Here is a 12,500-nt window from a genome sequence, read left to right as displayed (position 1 = left end):
TGATGGTGCTGAGAACGTACGAGGTAGTGATGGAAATAGCGCGTTAGATTGCGGTGCTGTCGTGGGGCTGTTGGGGAGTGAGAAGGCTACAGATTTCGAAAATAATTGTCACAAGGGAGAGGGGAAGGAGAGAATAAAGTATTTTTTATTACTTTTATTTGCACAGCTATGGCACGTCAGACTTCGAACTATCCCAGCAAGTAGGACTTCTAGTTGTAGTTTCAGGCTGCTCGGGCAAGTAGGGCAAAGGTGAAAATTTTGAAGGCGCTCTCACGTCACTGTAGTGGTCTCCATTGGGTGAAATGGATCTGCAAAGACTACAAGACAAATACGACTGACCAGGAAATAAAGGAGCTTGATCTCTTTTGCCTGCGCTTATTGCGCTGACTACAGCTAAGTATAAGAATGGGAATGGACCTAAGACAGAAGCGCCTAAAACTACATCGACTGAATGAGACCCACTCAGATATTTTGATCTGATTTGGCTTTAGATACAGCTAGAAATACTTACTGATACAAAATGCGTTATGTCCTGCCCAGGGGAATCTGAAAACGAGATCATGTGATGGTAGTGCCTCTTACGATTGTAATTAGATAGTCCTAATATTGATACATGAACGTTAAAGAGGTGTAGATGCTATATATTTTTTTTCTATTTTTTCTTTTATATTTCATTGCTACGTATGAAAAGTAATTGTTCGGTGTTTTTCTTTATTTTCTGTCATTGTTATCTATTCTAACTTTCTCCTTCTTCTCTTCCTCTCTCTCGCTCCCCATCTTTCTTCTTTTACCCTTCCTCCCTTCCTCACTTCCTTCTTCTCTCCCTCCCTCACCTCCCCTTCTCACACTCGCTCTCTCTCTCTTTCTCTTTTTCTCTCTGTCTCTGTCTTCGTCTCTGTCTCTGTCTCTGTCTCTGTCTCTGTCTCTGTCTCTGCCTCTGCCATTGTGTCTGTCACTGTCACTGCCACTGTCAATGTCTTTGTCGCTGTCTTTGTCTCTGTCTCCGTCTCTGTCTAAGTCTCTGTCCCTGTTTTTTTCGCTGTCTCTGTCTCCGTTTCCATCTCCCTTTCCTTCTCTGTGTCTGTCTGTCTGTCTGTCTGTCTGTCTGTCTGTCTGTCTGTCTGTCTGTCTGTCTGTCTGTCTGTGTCTGTCTGTCTGTCTCTCTGTCTGTCCTTCTCTCTTTCCCTCTCCTTCTTTTTTTTTCTCCCGCCTTCTCTCTCTCTCCTTCTTTTTCCCTTTCTCTCTTTTTCTGTCTCTCTCTCTCCCTCCTTCTCTCTCTCTCTCTCTCTCTCTCTCTCTCTCTCTCTCTCTCTCTCTCTCTCTCTCTCTATCTATCTATCTATCTATCTATCTATCTATCTATCTATCTATGCTCACTCACTCTCACTCTCACTCTCATTCTCATTCTCACTCTCATTCTCTCTCCATCTCTCTCCCCCCTCTCTTTCTGAAATGAGTTTAAAGTTCATAAGACGACGACGACATAATTCGTGAGAAGAGATCATATTTAAGGTCCAGGAAGGCATACATGATCGATTACATTGATGTAAGAAGATTTGGTAGGGATTATCAATTAAAACGGAAGTCTAGGACTGGAGTTAGAGAAAGAAGTGAAAAGGTGTTCAGATGGATTTTAGAGGAGAGTTAAGAAGGTCTAAGATCCAGTTAGGGAATAGGATGACACGATTATAACGAGTACTAGGGTAATACTAGGGATGGTTAGGGAGGCTAGGGAATTTTATGGTTGAGAATGTAAGAAGCTAGAAGGAGACTAAGAGTAGTTTAAGCAAACAGAGAGTTAGAGAGAGAGTAGCAATTGGAAGTGAAGGAATGAGTTATACAAAAAATAAGAGCTTATAATAAATTGGAGCCATACTGATAGTAGTATGTACGAGTATAATTGGAATTAGAGTTTAGAAGTAGTCAGAGCTTAGTAATTAGGAGTCAAATATTAGGGGTTACGGGTTATAGGTTGTGGGCTATGGGTTATGGGTTGCGGGTTAGATGTTGGGGTTCATAGGTTGGGGTTAGAATATGAATCAGGGATCAGAGGCTGGGACTAGTATTTAGGGGTATTTAGGGGTTAAGGGTTATGATTTAGAGGTCAGGGATTAAAATTTAGATGTTAGAAAGTTAAGGGTTAGGGATTAAAGGTTAAGGATTAGGGGTTAGGGGTTAAGGATTAAGGGTTAATAGTTACGGGTTAAGGGTTAAGGGCTTAAGGGTTAAGGGTTAAGGGTTCAAGGTTCAAGGTTCAAGGTTCAAGGTTCAAGGTTCAAGGTTCAAAGTTCAGGGTTCAGGGTTAGGGGCTAGGGGTTAGGGGTTAAGGGTTAAATTTAAGGGTTAAGGGTTAGGGATTAGGGGTTAGGGGTTAGGGGTTAGGGGTTAGGGGTTAGGAGTTAGGGGTTAGAGGTTAGGAGTTAGAAAACATGTGTTAGGGGGTATGGATTAGAGTTCAGGGTTGAGGGCTTAGGATTAATGATTAATGGTTAAGAATTAAGGTCAAGGATTAAGGGTTAAGGGTTTATGGGAGTTTAGGATTAAGGGTTTAGGGTCAAGGGTCAAGGGTTATAAGTTATGAGTTATGAGTTATGAGTTATGAGTTGAGAGTTGAGAGTTGAGAGTTATGGGTTATAAGTTATGTGTTAAGGGTTAAAGGTTTAGGGTTAAGGATTAAGGGTTCAGGGTTAAGGGTTAAGGGTTCAGGGTTAAGGGTTCAGGGTTCAGGGTTCAGGGTTCAGGGTTCAGGGTTCAGGGTTCAGGGTTAAGGGTTAAGGGTTCAGGGTTCAGGGTTCAGGGCTCAGGGCTAAGGGCTAAGGGCTAAGGGCTAAGGGCTAAGGGCTAAGGGCTAAGGGCTAAGGGCTAAGGGCTAAGGGCTAAGGGCTAAGGGCTAAGGAAGGGTTAAGGGTTAAGGGTTAAGGTTAAGGGCTAAGGCTTAAGGGTTCAAGTTTCAGGGTTCAAGATCAAGGGTTTAGGGTTACGGGTTACGGGTTACGGGTTACGGGATAAGGGTTGGGGTTAGGTGGTTGAGGGTTAGGTGTTAAGGGTTGAAGTTAGGTTGTTAGGGGATTTAGATTAAGGACTAGTGTTTAGATCTTAGGGTCAAGGGTTAGGGGATAGGGATCGCTTTAGGTGTTAGGGTTAGGTATTAGTTGTTAGCAGTTACTAGTTAGGGGTTCAGGGTTAGAGGTTAGAAGTTAGGAATTACAGGTTAGAGGCTGGGCATAAGGGTTAGATGTTAGGGCTTAGAGCTCAGGGCGGGCTTAAGGCTTAGTGGTTAGGGGTTAGTGAATAGGGGTTAAGAGTTAGGGGTTAGGGATTACTGGTTTAGGGTTAGGGGTTAGGGGTTAGGGGTTAGGGGTTAGGGGTTAGGGGTTAGGGGTTAGTGGTTAGGGTTGGGTTTAGGGATTAGGGGTTAGAGTTTAGCGGTTAATAACTAGGAGTAAGGGGTTAGGGTTCTAGGGATAGGAATCAGAGATTAGGGTAAAAGCTAGGGATTAGTGGCTATGAGTTTTGGGTTGGGGTTAGGGGTTAGTGATTAGTGGTTAGGGGTTAGGGATTAATAGCTGGGGTTAGGGGCTAGAAATTAAAGATTGAAGTAAGGGGTTAAGGTAGAAGCCAGGGGTTAGGGGTTAGGGGTTAGGAGTTTGGGTTTAATGATCACGGGTTAGGGGTTTTGGGGCTAGGGGTTACGGATCAGGGGTTAGGTGTTAGGGGTTACGCGTTACGGGTTACGGGGCTGGGTGTTTGGGGTTGATTTTAGAGGTTAGTAGTTAGGGGTTAGTGGTTGCGGGCTAGGGGATATTATTAAGGGTTAGAGGTTAAAGCTTAGGATTTAAGGTTAATGAAGGTCATGGAGAGAAGAGTCGTGATGCGAAAAGTAAGATTTAGGGAGATGTGATAGAGGAATTAGAAAGGAAAATAAGGAGGGTTAGGAAATTAAACGAGTAAGTAAGCGACATGCCGGGTAAGATAAAGGGACAAAAGTCAAAAAGGGACAAAGAATATAATGGCATGAGGGAATGCAATTGAGTCTTAAGGTCCTGGAGTTTGTGTAAGGGTTAGGGAGGGAATTAAGGAAGATTGGGAGGAGGAGATGTTGTTACGTTGGTGGATGTAGGTAGAACGGTGGCTGATGTAAAATGTTGGTGATGAAGAGCAATATGGGGTTATACTGACGTGAGGGGACGTGAAAGGGATTAGAGGAGGGTGAGTGAGGGAGGAGGTTAGGGAGGGTTAGGATGAGGGTGTGGTGGGATCCTAGCTTTGCCCATCACGCTTTGTTAGCAAAATACAATCAAGGTTTGTTATCTCCCACAGCTGAGTTGGCAGATGTTGGAGTTTTTGATGTTTGTTGATTTGGACGCGAAGGCTATTGTGTTATATAATGGACAGATTTATTGAGTTCCCACCCCCTTTCGCTTTATCACTGACACCGAAAAAAAATATTTGAAAGTCCGTCCGTGATATGTCCGTCGCCGATGCCGACGGCGGCGGCTGATAACCGTGACGTGAAACGGAGAATCTGGCATCAGCAGCTTTATATAATTGTGCCACTTTCCAACCCTCCAGTGAGAGTGCAACCTCCCCACCCGCCCCCCCGCGTCATCTGCTCTCCTGCCACCAACACCCCACACCACCATTACCATCCTGTGCCACTTCCTCTGCAATACTATTGATAGCTCTGTTATTTTCACCACTTCTCTGTCACCCATCATTACTCGCATCGCCACTAATATTACCATTATTACTTTCTTTGCATGTTCCCAATACACTATTAACACTCATGCAATACTCCCTCATGTGTTAACACATACATACCCTGTTACTAATTTTCACTATATCCGTTATCACCACCATTATTAATACCACCAATGCAACTACCTCCCCTAGTACCGACTCCTCATGCTGCCAACAACACACCAGTCTCTGCCACCATTCTGACACCCTATTATTCAGCCTCACCTCCATCGCTACCGTAATCATTACCATCATTATTCTTCTAATAGCCGCTAACATAACAAGCACTACTTCCCCCTCTGTCATCATAATCACCATGTCTGCCACTATATTATACTTCTATCAACAACTATCACCATTCACACCATCTTCATTATTACACCACTATTCTTCATTTTTATTACCAGAAGCTCCCTTACATTACAACAATACCATTACCATCACGCCCAATGGGGTCACCACTTTTATCGCTATCATCGCCACTGCCGTCTCTTTTGCCACAACCAAGCATCATCATCATACCACTATCTACATCATCAGCATTTCCCACTGTCGCCATTATCACTACCATTATCATCGTCTCTTCAGTCCGGGAGTCATTTATGTACTAAATAAGATTATCTGACGTGAGGCAAAGCAAAAGGCTGTAATAAAAGTTTTTATTTGCAGGGTTTAATACACACAGAGGGAATCCCCAACGCTGAGTAAAACCATTTAGCAAAAATTAGGATAGATTCTATCATTAAAAGTCACAAGATTAAGAGATAAGCACATTCTTTCCCCATTACTTTTCCTCCTCATTTCCTTTACCCTGACCAGTGACCGTCACCATCATCAGCAACATTATGACTACCATCATTACCAACAACACCATCTCTATCAACACCAGCACCAGCACTACCACCGAAGTTATCCAAACAACCATTCCACCATCTGCGCTGGACACATATTGCCACTACCTCTATCATCAGAATAAGCTTCTGTTTTCGGGGGGTTTCAATGTTTAGGAATCCTTAGTGGGCCTCTTTTGCAAGGAATCAATGGACCCTTGGTTCTTCCCCAAAAGTTCCCTTAAAAAACAGAGTAGATTTTATTTTTGCAAAGCGACACATAACCGAATCTAATAATAATTTATTTTGGCAACAAAAGAAATTGCACATATGCTACTACAACTATCACTATAACTACAACTGCAACCACCATCACTACAAATACGACTCCCATCCCTTTAAGCATCACAAATGAGCCTGTCACCCGCCACCACTACAATCTTCATAATACTTATAGCCATCATCACACCTCCAGTAGTTTCCATCATCATATCCTTTCTACTCTCCTCCATTCCGGTTTCTCCTCGTCTCCTTTTAGTTCTCACCATCATGCTCAATTTCCCACTCCTTCCCTCCGGTCTTGTATTGCTTTCCTTCTCGTCTTTCCTTCGTTGCGTAATCACTACATTTTTCCCCATTCAGTTATTGCAGTTTTTACTCCTCGGTGATTAAAAGAAATATATATATATATATATATATATATATATATATATATATATATATATATATATATATGTATATATATATATATATATATATATATATATATATATATATATATATATAGTTTACAACAATTTCACATGACAAACCGCAGACATCACCGGATCCTCAATCTTCGGCCACGAACACACTCGATGACCTTTAACTTCGTTTATTTTTCCACAATATGATCCAAAACTTAAACAAAAGAATGTGCCCTTCTTGTATTTTATCGACACTTTACCTTCTTACCCTATTCGTTTATGGTCGTTAGGCCCTGTTTAAATTCTGGGTTTTGCTTTTGGTTTAGTAGTTCCATATGTGACTATGTGGCCAAGATTCAATGATCTTGTCGATAAGCTCGTCTGTCCCGTCTTGCACGCATTCTTTGATTTCTTTCTTTGCCTCGTTAATTTCCTCCCTCACTTTCCCTTCTATTCCCAAAATCCGTTTCTTCATTTCCTCCTGAGATCTAAACAATATCATCGGAAAGATCTTTGAAAATTTTGTGCTGCAACATCTTTTTAATTCATTCCTGTTGTTTTACTTCAGACATGGCGATCCATCCTTTACGTCGTTACCACGGAACGCTCTTTAGAATATATATCCTAGAATATCAGAAAGTGCGTCCAGACACTGGAATTATTTATTCCGAATACTGACGATTTCTACAATTTAGAGACAATCCAAGGACCCATACTCCCTTATCCGAACAATGGGACCTTCAGCAGCATTTTCTTCAAAATATCCCCATAACCTCTTCTCAAGTTCTTCCTATGTAGAATGCATGAGTGCAGTGACAGATTATTTGAATCATTAAGTTCGTGTTTACTATATACTACATCACAATACACCCATGAATATATGAGGCTAAAGAATAAATCTAATCAATCAATTCAGTGACGGCTGTAACTATTCTTTAGTCATCAAGCAACAACGACATATACATCAAGGCGCCGTCTCCTGCTTATGATTGTAACTCATCGTTCCCAGAGGCTTGAGAACAGAAGAACCTTTTCTATTGACCCCAAGTACCCAACATGTTATAGTTCTGATGCCCCCTGCCCTATCTAGCCATTGAATGGTTCTAACTGTTCTACCTGTTTCCCACCCTCCTGCTAGCTTTCCACTGCCCTGTGCCCTACGGGTTACTAAAATCATCTCTGTATACCTTTGGGCACACCCCTATATAAGAAAATGCACACGTATTCACGCACATATGCAGTTCTGCGGGCATACACACGCACACACACACACACACACACACACACACACACACACACACACACACACACACACACACACACACACACACACACACACACACACACACACATACATACACGCACGTACGTACGCACACATAGGCGTACGTGCACCCACGCTGGGTATTACAAAAGAACAGGAACACAAACCATCTATTCCTTTGGGGTGGAAGTACACACCAACCAATCACAGAGCTCTCGGTGGTGAAAGTAACCAACCTTATACACGGTTAGTGGAAAGAAAGGGACTCCATCCTAGCTACTTAATACTAAAAGGTATTCGACATCCCGTGCCCATGATAATACCACACTTATTTTTGATAGCAGGACAGGATGTCAAATTTTCAAAGACTCAAGACACGCCCAAGTACCTACCCCATTCACTCATCAATCTCCCTTATATATTCGCTCCCCTCTACATTTTCCCACCACCCCCTACAAAGATTTCCACACTCCTTTTTCCTCTCCTTTAGATTCCTCCAGCCTAACTGTTACTCAAAGCCGTTCTTTGCTTCAGCCCTCAATTCCTAATTCTCCCTTGACCATTACCCTCGACCTCAATACTCCCGCATGCCTGCATCCACTGGGTGCCCCCTTTGCCTTTTCACTTCCCCTAAAGTCATACTAATTAATCCATTTATACTATATGGATATATATATATATATATACATATATATATATATATATATATATATATATATATATGTGTGTGTGTGTGTGTGTGTGTGTGTGTGTGTGTGTGTGTGTGTGTGTGTGTGTGTGTGTGTGTGTGTATGTGTGTGTGTGTGTGCGTGCGTCAAAAAAGGGTAAATATCAACAACAATTTAAGAAGATTAAACAGTATTAATGAAAACATACAATTTACAGCAGAGATAGGATACAACGGAAAATTACCCTTTTTAGATACTAATAAACATAGAACAAACAAAAATGTAAATTTTAAGTATACCGCAAAGGCCCCAATAAGGAAGACTATATACATTTTTATTCAGGACACAATAATAGAACCAAAACAGGTATAGTAATAGGCTTCTTCCTCAGAGCATTTCGCATATGTAGTGAAGAGTTTCTGGAAGATGAACTAAATCATATCACAGAAACCTTCAACAAACTAAAATATCCAAAAGGTCTCCTGTGTAAATTGAGAAAAAAAACTAAAGAAATAAGTAAGAGAAGCAAAGCTGATAATAAATGCAACAAAGGAGCCCGATATATCACAGTTCCAAACTCCAATATTAATTCACACCTAGACACATTCCTTTTAAAAGCAGGTATTATTATAGCTAGAACATCAGTAATAATAACCTAACTAATGAAAACATTATTGTATATAAGATACCATGTAAAAGCTGCCCATCATCATATTTTGGAGAAATAGGTCGTGGACTTGATAAACGGTTATACGAACATAAAAATCATGTAAAAACCCAAAGATTTTCTAATTCTATAGTAAGGCATATTTATAAATATGACCACCTTCTAGACTGGGAAAATACACTTGTAATAAATAAAGGTTCAACAAAAATATTGAGAAAGACAATAGAAACAGCTTATATTAACACCAATAATAACATACCACAGGGAAGGTTTTATAAGCTTAGTACAATTCACAAGTTTATTAATAGTTAAAGAAAATAAGTATACAAATGTTATGAGTATAGCAACAGACTCTCTTAGATGTCAGAAGAGATGACCTGTATGTGTATAAAATGGCTATGTCGTACTTTATTGCTAGCTTTGTGATCAAGACTCTGCAGATCGAAACGTTAGAGCATTAAAATTTTCCCATTATTCCTCGTCTACTTCCTCCACCTTCATTTTCATACACATAATTGTATGTATATATATATATATATATTATATATATAATATATATACACATATGTACATATATATACATACATATATATATACACAGACATTACACCCTCCATCTATTTCCTAGCCCTCTTCCTCCCCCTCACCTCCCCTAGAACCTTCCCACCGGACCCCCTCCCTGGGGACCCCACCTGGCCGGATAAAGCGCTTCCACCCCTTCTCTGCTCTCATGGTCCCAGACCAAACCCCCAGAGTCTTTCGCATCCCCCCCCCCCCCCCGAACTCGGAATCCCCCCTGGACACTCTTTATCTACATTGAGGGTTTGCCCGGCCGCTATTATTCCCCAGGAGACGAGAGTAACATGGTGTCCCCTTCTGTAAAGGATGGTAGTAACGGGGGCTACTGCATCCATACGCTATGAGATTATGACTGCCAAAAACGCGGCCCCTTACGTAATTGCTCAGACTGATGTAGCGGAGATTTTATTCATCAGGTTATAAGTGGTAACTTAAGGAGGTCAATAGCTACTCTATCGAATGTTTTGCAAGAGGTAGGATAAGTCAAGATGGGAACGTATATATATCCTTCCTCATGGTTAATCAGAAGTAGTGTAATATGGCTTGTGTAACGCATTTCTCCTTTCCAGGGTGTGCGGCAATGGGGGAGTCGTGTAGGAGTTTCAGAACTTCAGGAATGAGGTCCGTAGGAACTACGAGCTGAAACACTGACCGGTTGGGTTCATGTTTGTTTAATAGTATTGTTTTGTGAGTATGTCATCAACTAACGTTTAACTGCTGAGATTAGGAGGAAAATTATCCGTATCAGTTGTGTCTGCAGATTCGAGGAAGTATATAACACGTTTCCATATAGGATCTGATATTTGTGCTGCAGCGTATGTGGTCAGCAGAAGTAAGGTGTGGAAAATCAATGACTACCTTGACCTTGTCCTACGACATTAAATTTCCTTCTGAGTTAAGGACATACCATAAGAAACGTATCTCTTTCTGAAGGAAGGAGCCCTTCTTAAGCTTCAATTTGAGGCCTACGTTTGCAAATCGTGAGAAGACAGTGTTAAGAGTGTGTAAGTGTTTGCAAAGAATGGCCATTGAGACTTGAAAAGACTATGTGCATAAGTCGTGTGAACATTGAAGGAGCTGAAACAAGACCGATGGTTAGTCGTTTAAAGTGATAGTGTCCTGTTGAGGTACTGAAGGCTATCTGGGGCCTAGATTCTGGAACAAGGGGAATCTGGAAATATCTCGACATTTGATCCAAGGTCGTGAAGACTAAGTTATTTTCACCTATAGAGTGTAAGAGGTCTTGCAATGCAGGAATGGGATGTCAATCTGGATTAGTTAGCTTATTTAATTCCCTAAAGTCTATTTTTGGGCGAAAGGACCCATCGTGTTTAGGGACAACAAAGAGAGGGAAATACCATTTACTGATTGATGATTCAATGATGTCCTCAGCAATCATGTCTTGGATAAGATTATCTATAATCATACGTTTACTGTGTGGCATTCTGTATGCGGGAATGTAACGTGGTTTTGGGTTCTCACGAAGAGATATGTGATGCTGAATGAGGTTAGTAGCTCCGAGGGGTTTACCTGGAGTAGCAATAGTTTGTCTGAACTTGTTACAAAGTGCAGTGAAGTCTGCTTGTGCATCAGGGAAGTGTAGAGGGTTGAAATGTGAAGCATAAATGGATTCCTGTGTCATAGGGACGTTGGACATTATGGTACAAACTTAAGAAGTAGGTAATAGGCCATCCATGACTTTGAAGCGTGATGAATATACCTCAAAATTTCAAAAATTTATACCAACTGTCAGATGGAGGGGTGCATTAGTGTTACTGGCAATGGAAATGCATGTGTGATCTTTCTTTGGTGTTGAGCTGATGGCTGAAAGGAGGGAGATGTTATTGACACGGGAAGGTTCTGGTATACAGAGTACATCGGTGTCTAAGGCTCGAAAAAATTGTAGGTATATCTTTGTGTACTCAAAAGGAAACAGTATCTTTGGGCTTATGAGCACTGCATGAACGTATTTGAATGTATATAATACTTTTGAAGCTGTGGTGGATGCGATGTTGAATTCCTTAGTGAGGGTCAAGAATTTTTTTTCCTAGATTTTGCTGACTTGGACATGCGGGAGGAGTTAGTACGTCTGTTACATTTGGAATTCATGTCCACAGTTGTCAGTAATGTGAAATAGGTAGAGTCTTGGGTTTGGAGTGGTTGAGCACTAGGGACTCTTTTGTACTAACAGCCGATGTATCCTCGTGTGATGAAGCGGAGTGAAATTGAAGGAAAGTAGTGCAAGCAAATGATGAGTGGTCATATTTTGCCAGTGCCTGCTCGGCCGTGTGAATGTGATTTGCGTTATGAGGAGTTGCTGATGGTAATGCAGGGAGGAAATGGTTTGCATTGATTATAACACTTTGAGCAGGGTAAGTGACTATGTTATGCTGCTTCATCAGTTGTAAACCTATGAGGATATCAGCAGAAAAGTGAACGTCAGTTACGTAGGCGGTAACTGGAATGGATGGGCACTGGTCTTTGAAGCTAATGTCTAGGGAAAATTTATCGATAATAGGGAATGATACACCATCTACTCTGCAAAGGTTGACGTCGGGGGATTTCAAAATGGTGACACGTTTTCTTGTAGTGCGGAACTTATGGAAATTCTGAATTGACATTATGTTGACTGGGGTTGGTTGCTGCTGGGGAGGTTTGAGTCTCGTTGGCTCGTGATGCAGACTTGTTGCGTAGGTATGGTGCTCAAAGATGCACAGCGTAGAATTAGGATGTGAACCTGTGTAGAATGAGGAAATGACTGGGAGTGAAATGTGCTATTTTCACTCCTTTAGATGTCTTTTTTTTTTTTTTTTTTTTTTTTTTTGGCGAATTCTCTCTCTCGTGGGAGCAAGGCAGCGAAGATGGATTTCCTTGTGGTGGATTGCTGGACGATGTAGCGAAGAGCATTGCCTCGTAAGTATGATGCTTGACGTAGCTCAGCGTAGAGTTAGAAAGTGGCTATGTTTGACCGGAGTATAGATCTCTGATGTATCCTCTCATCACGTGGAATCCGCTTAGGTGCCTCGTAGGAATGTGCGTTGAATTCCAAGGAAGATATAGCGTCGA

Source organism: Oratosquilla oratoria, chromosome 1, assembly GCF_046742065.1.
Source record: "Oratosquilla oratoria isolate Oo_2021 chromosome 1, ASM4674206v1, whole genome shotgun sequence".
In the NCBI taxonomy this organism is placed as follows: Eukaryota; Metazoa; Arthropoda; class Malacostraca; order Stomatopoda; family Squillidae; genus Oratosquilla; species Oratosquilla oratoria.
Note: the sequence above shows the minus strand (reverse complement) of the source record.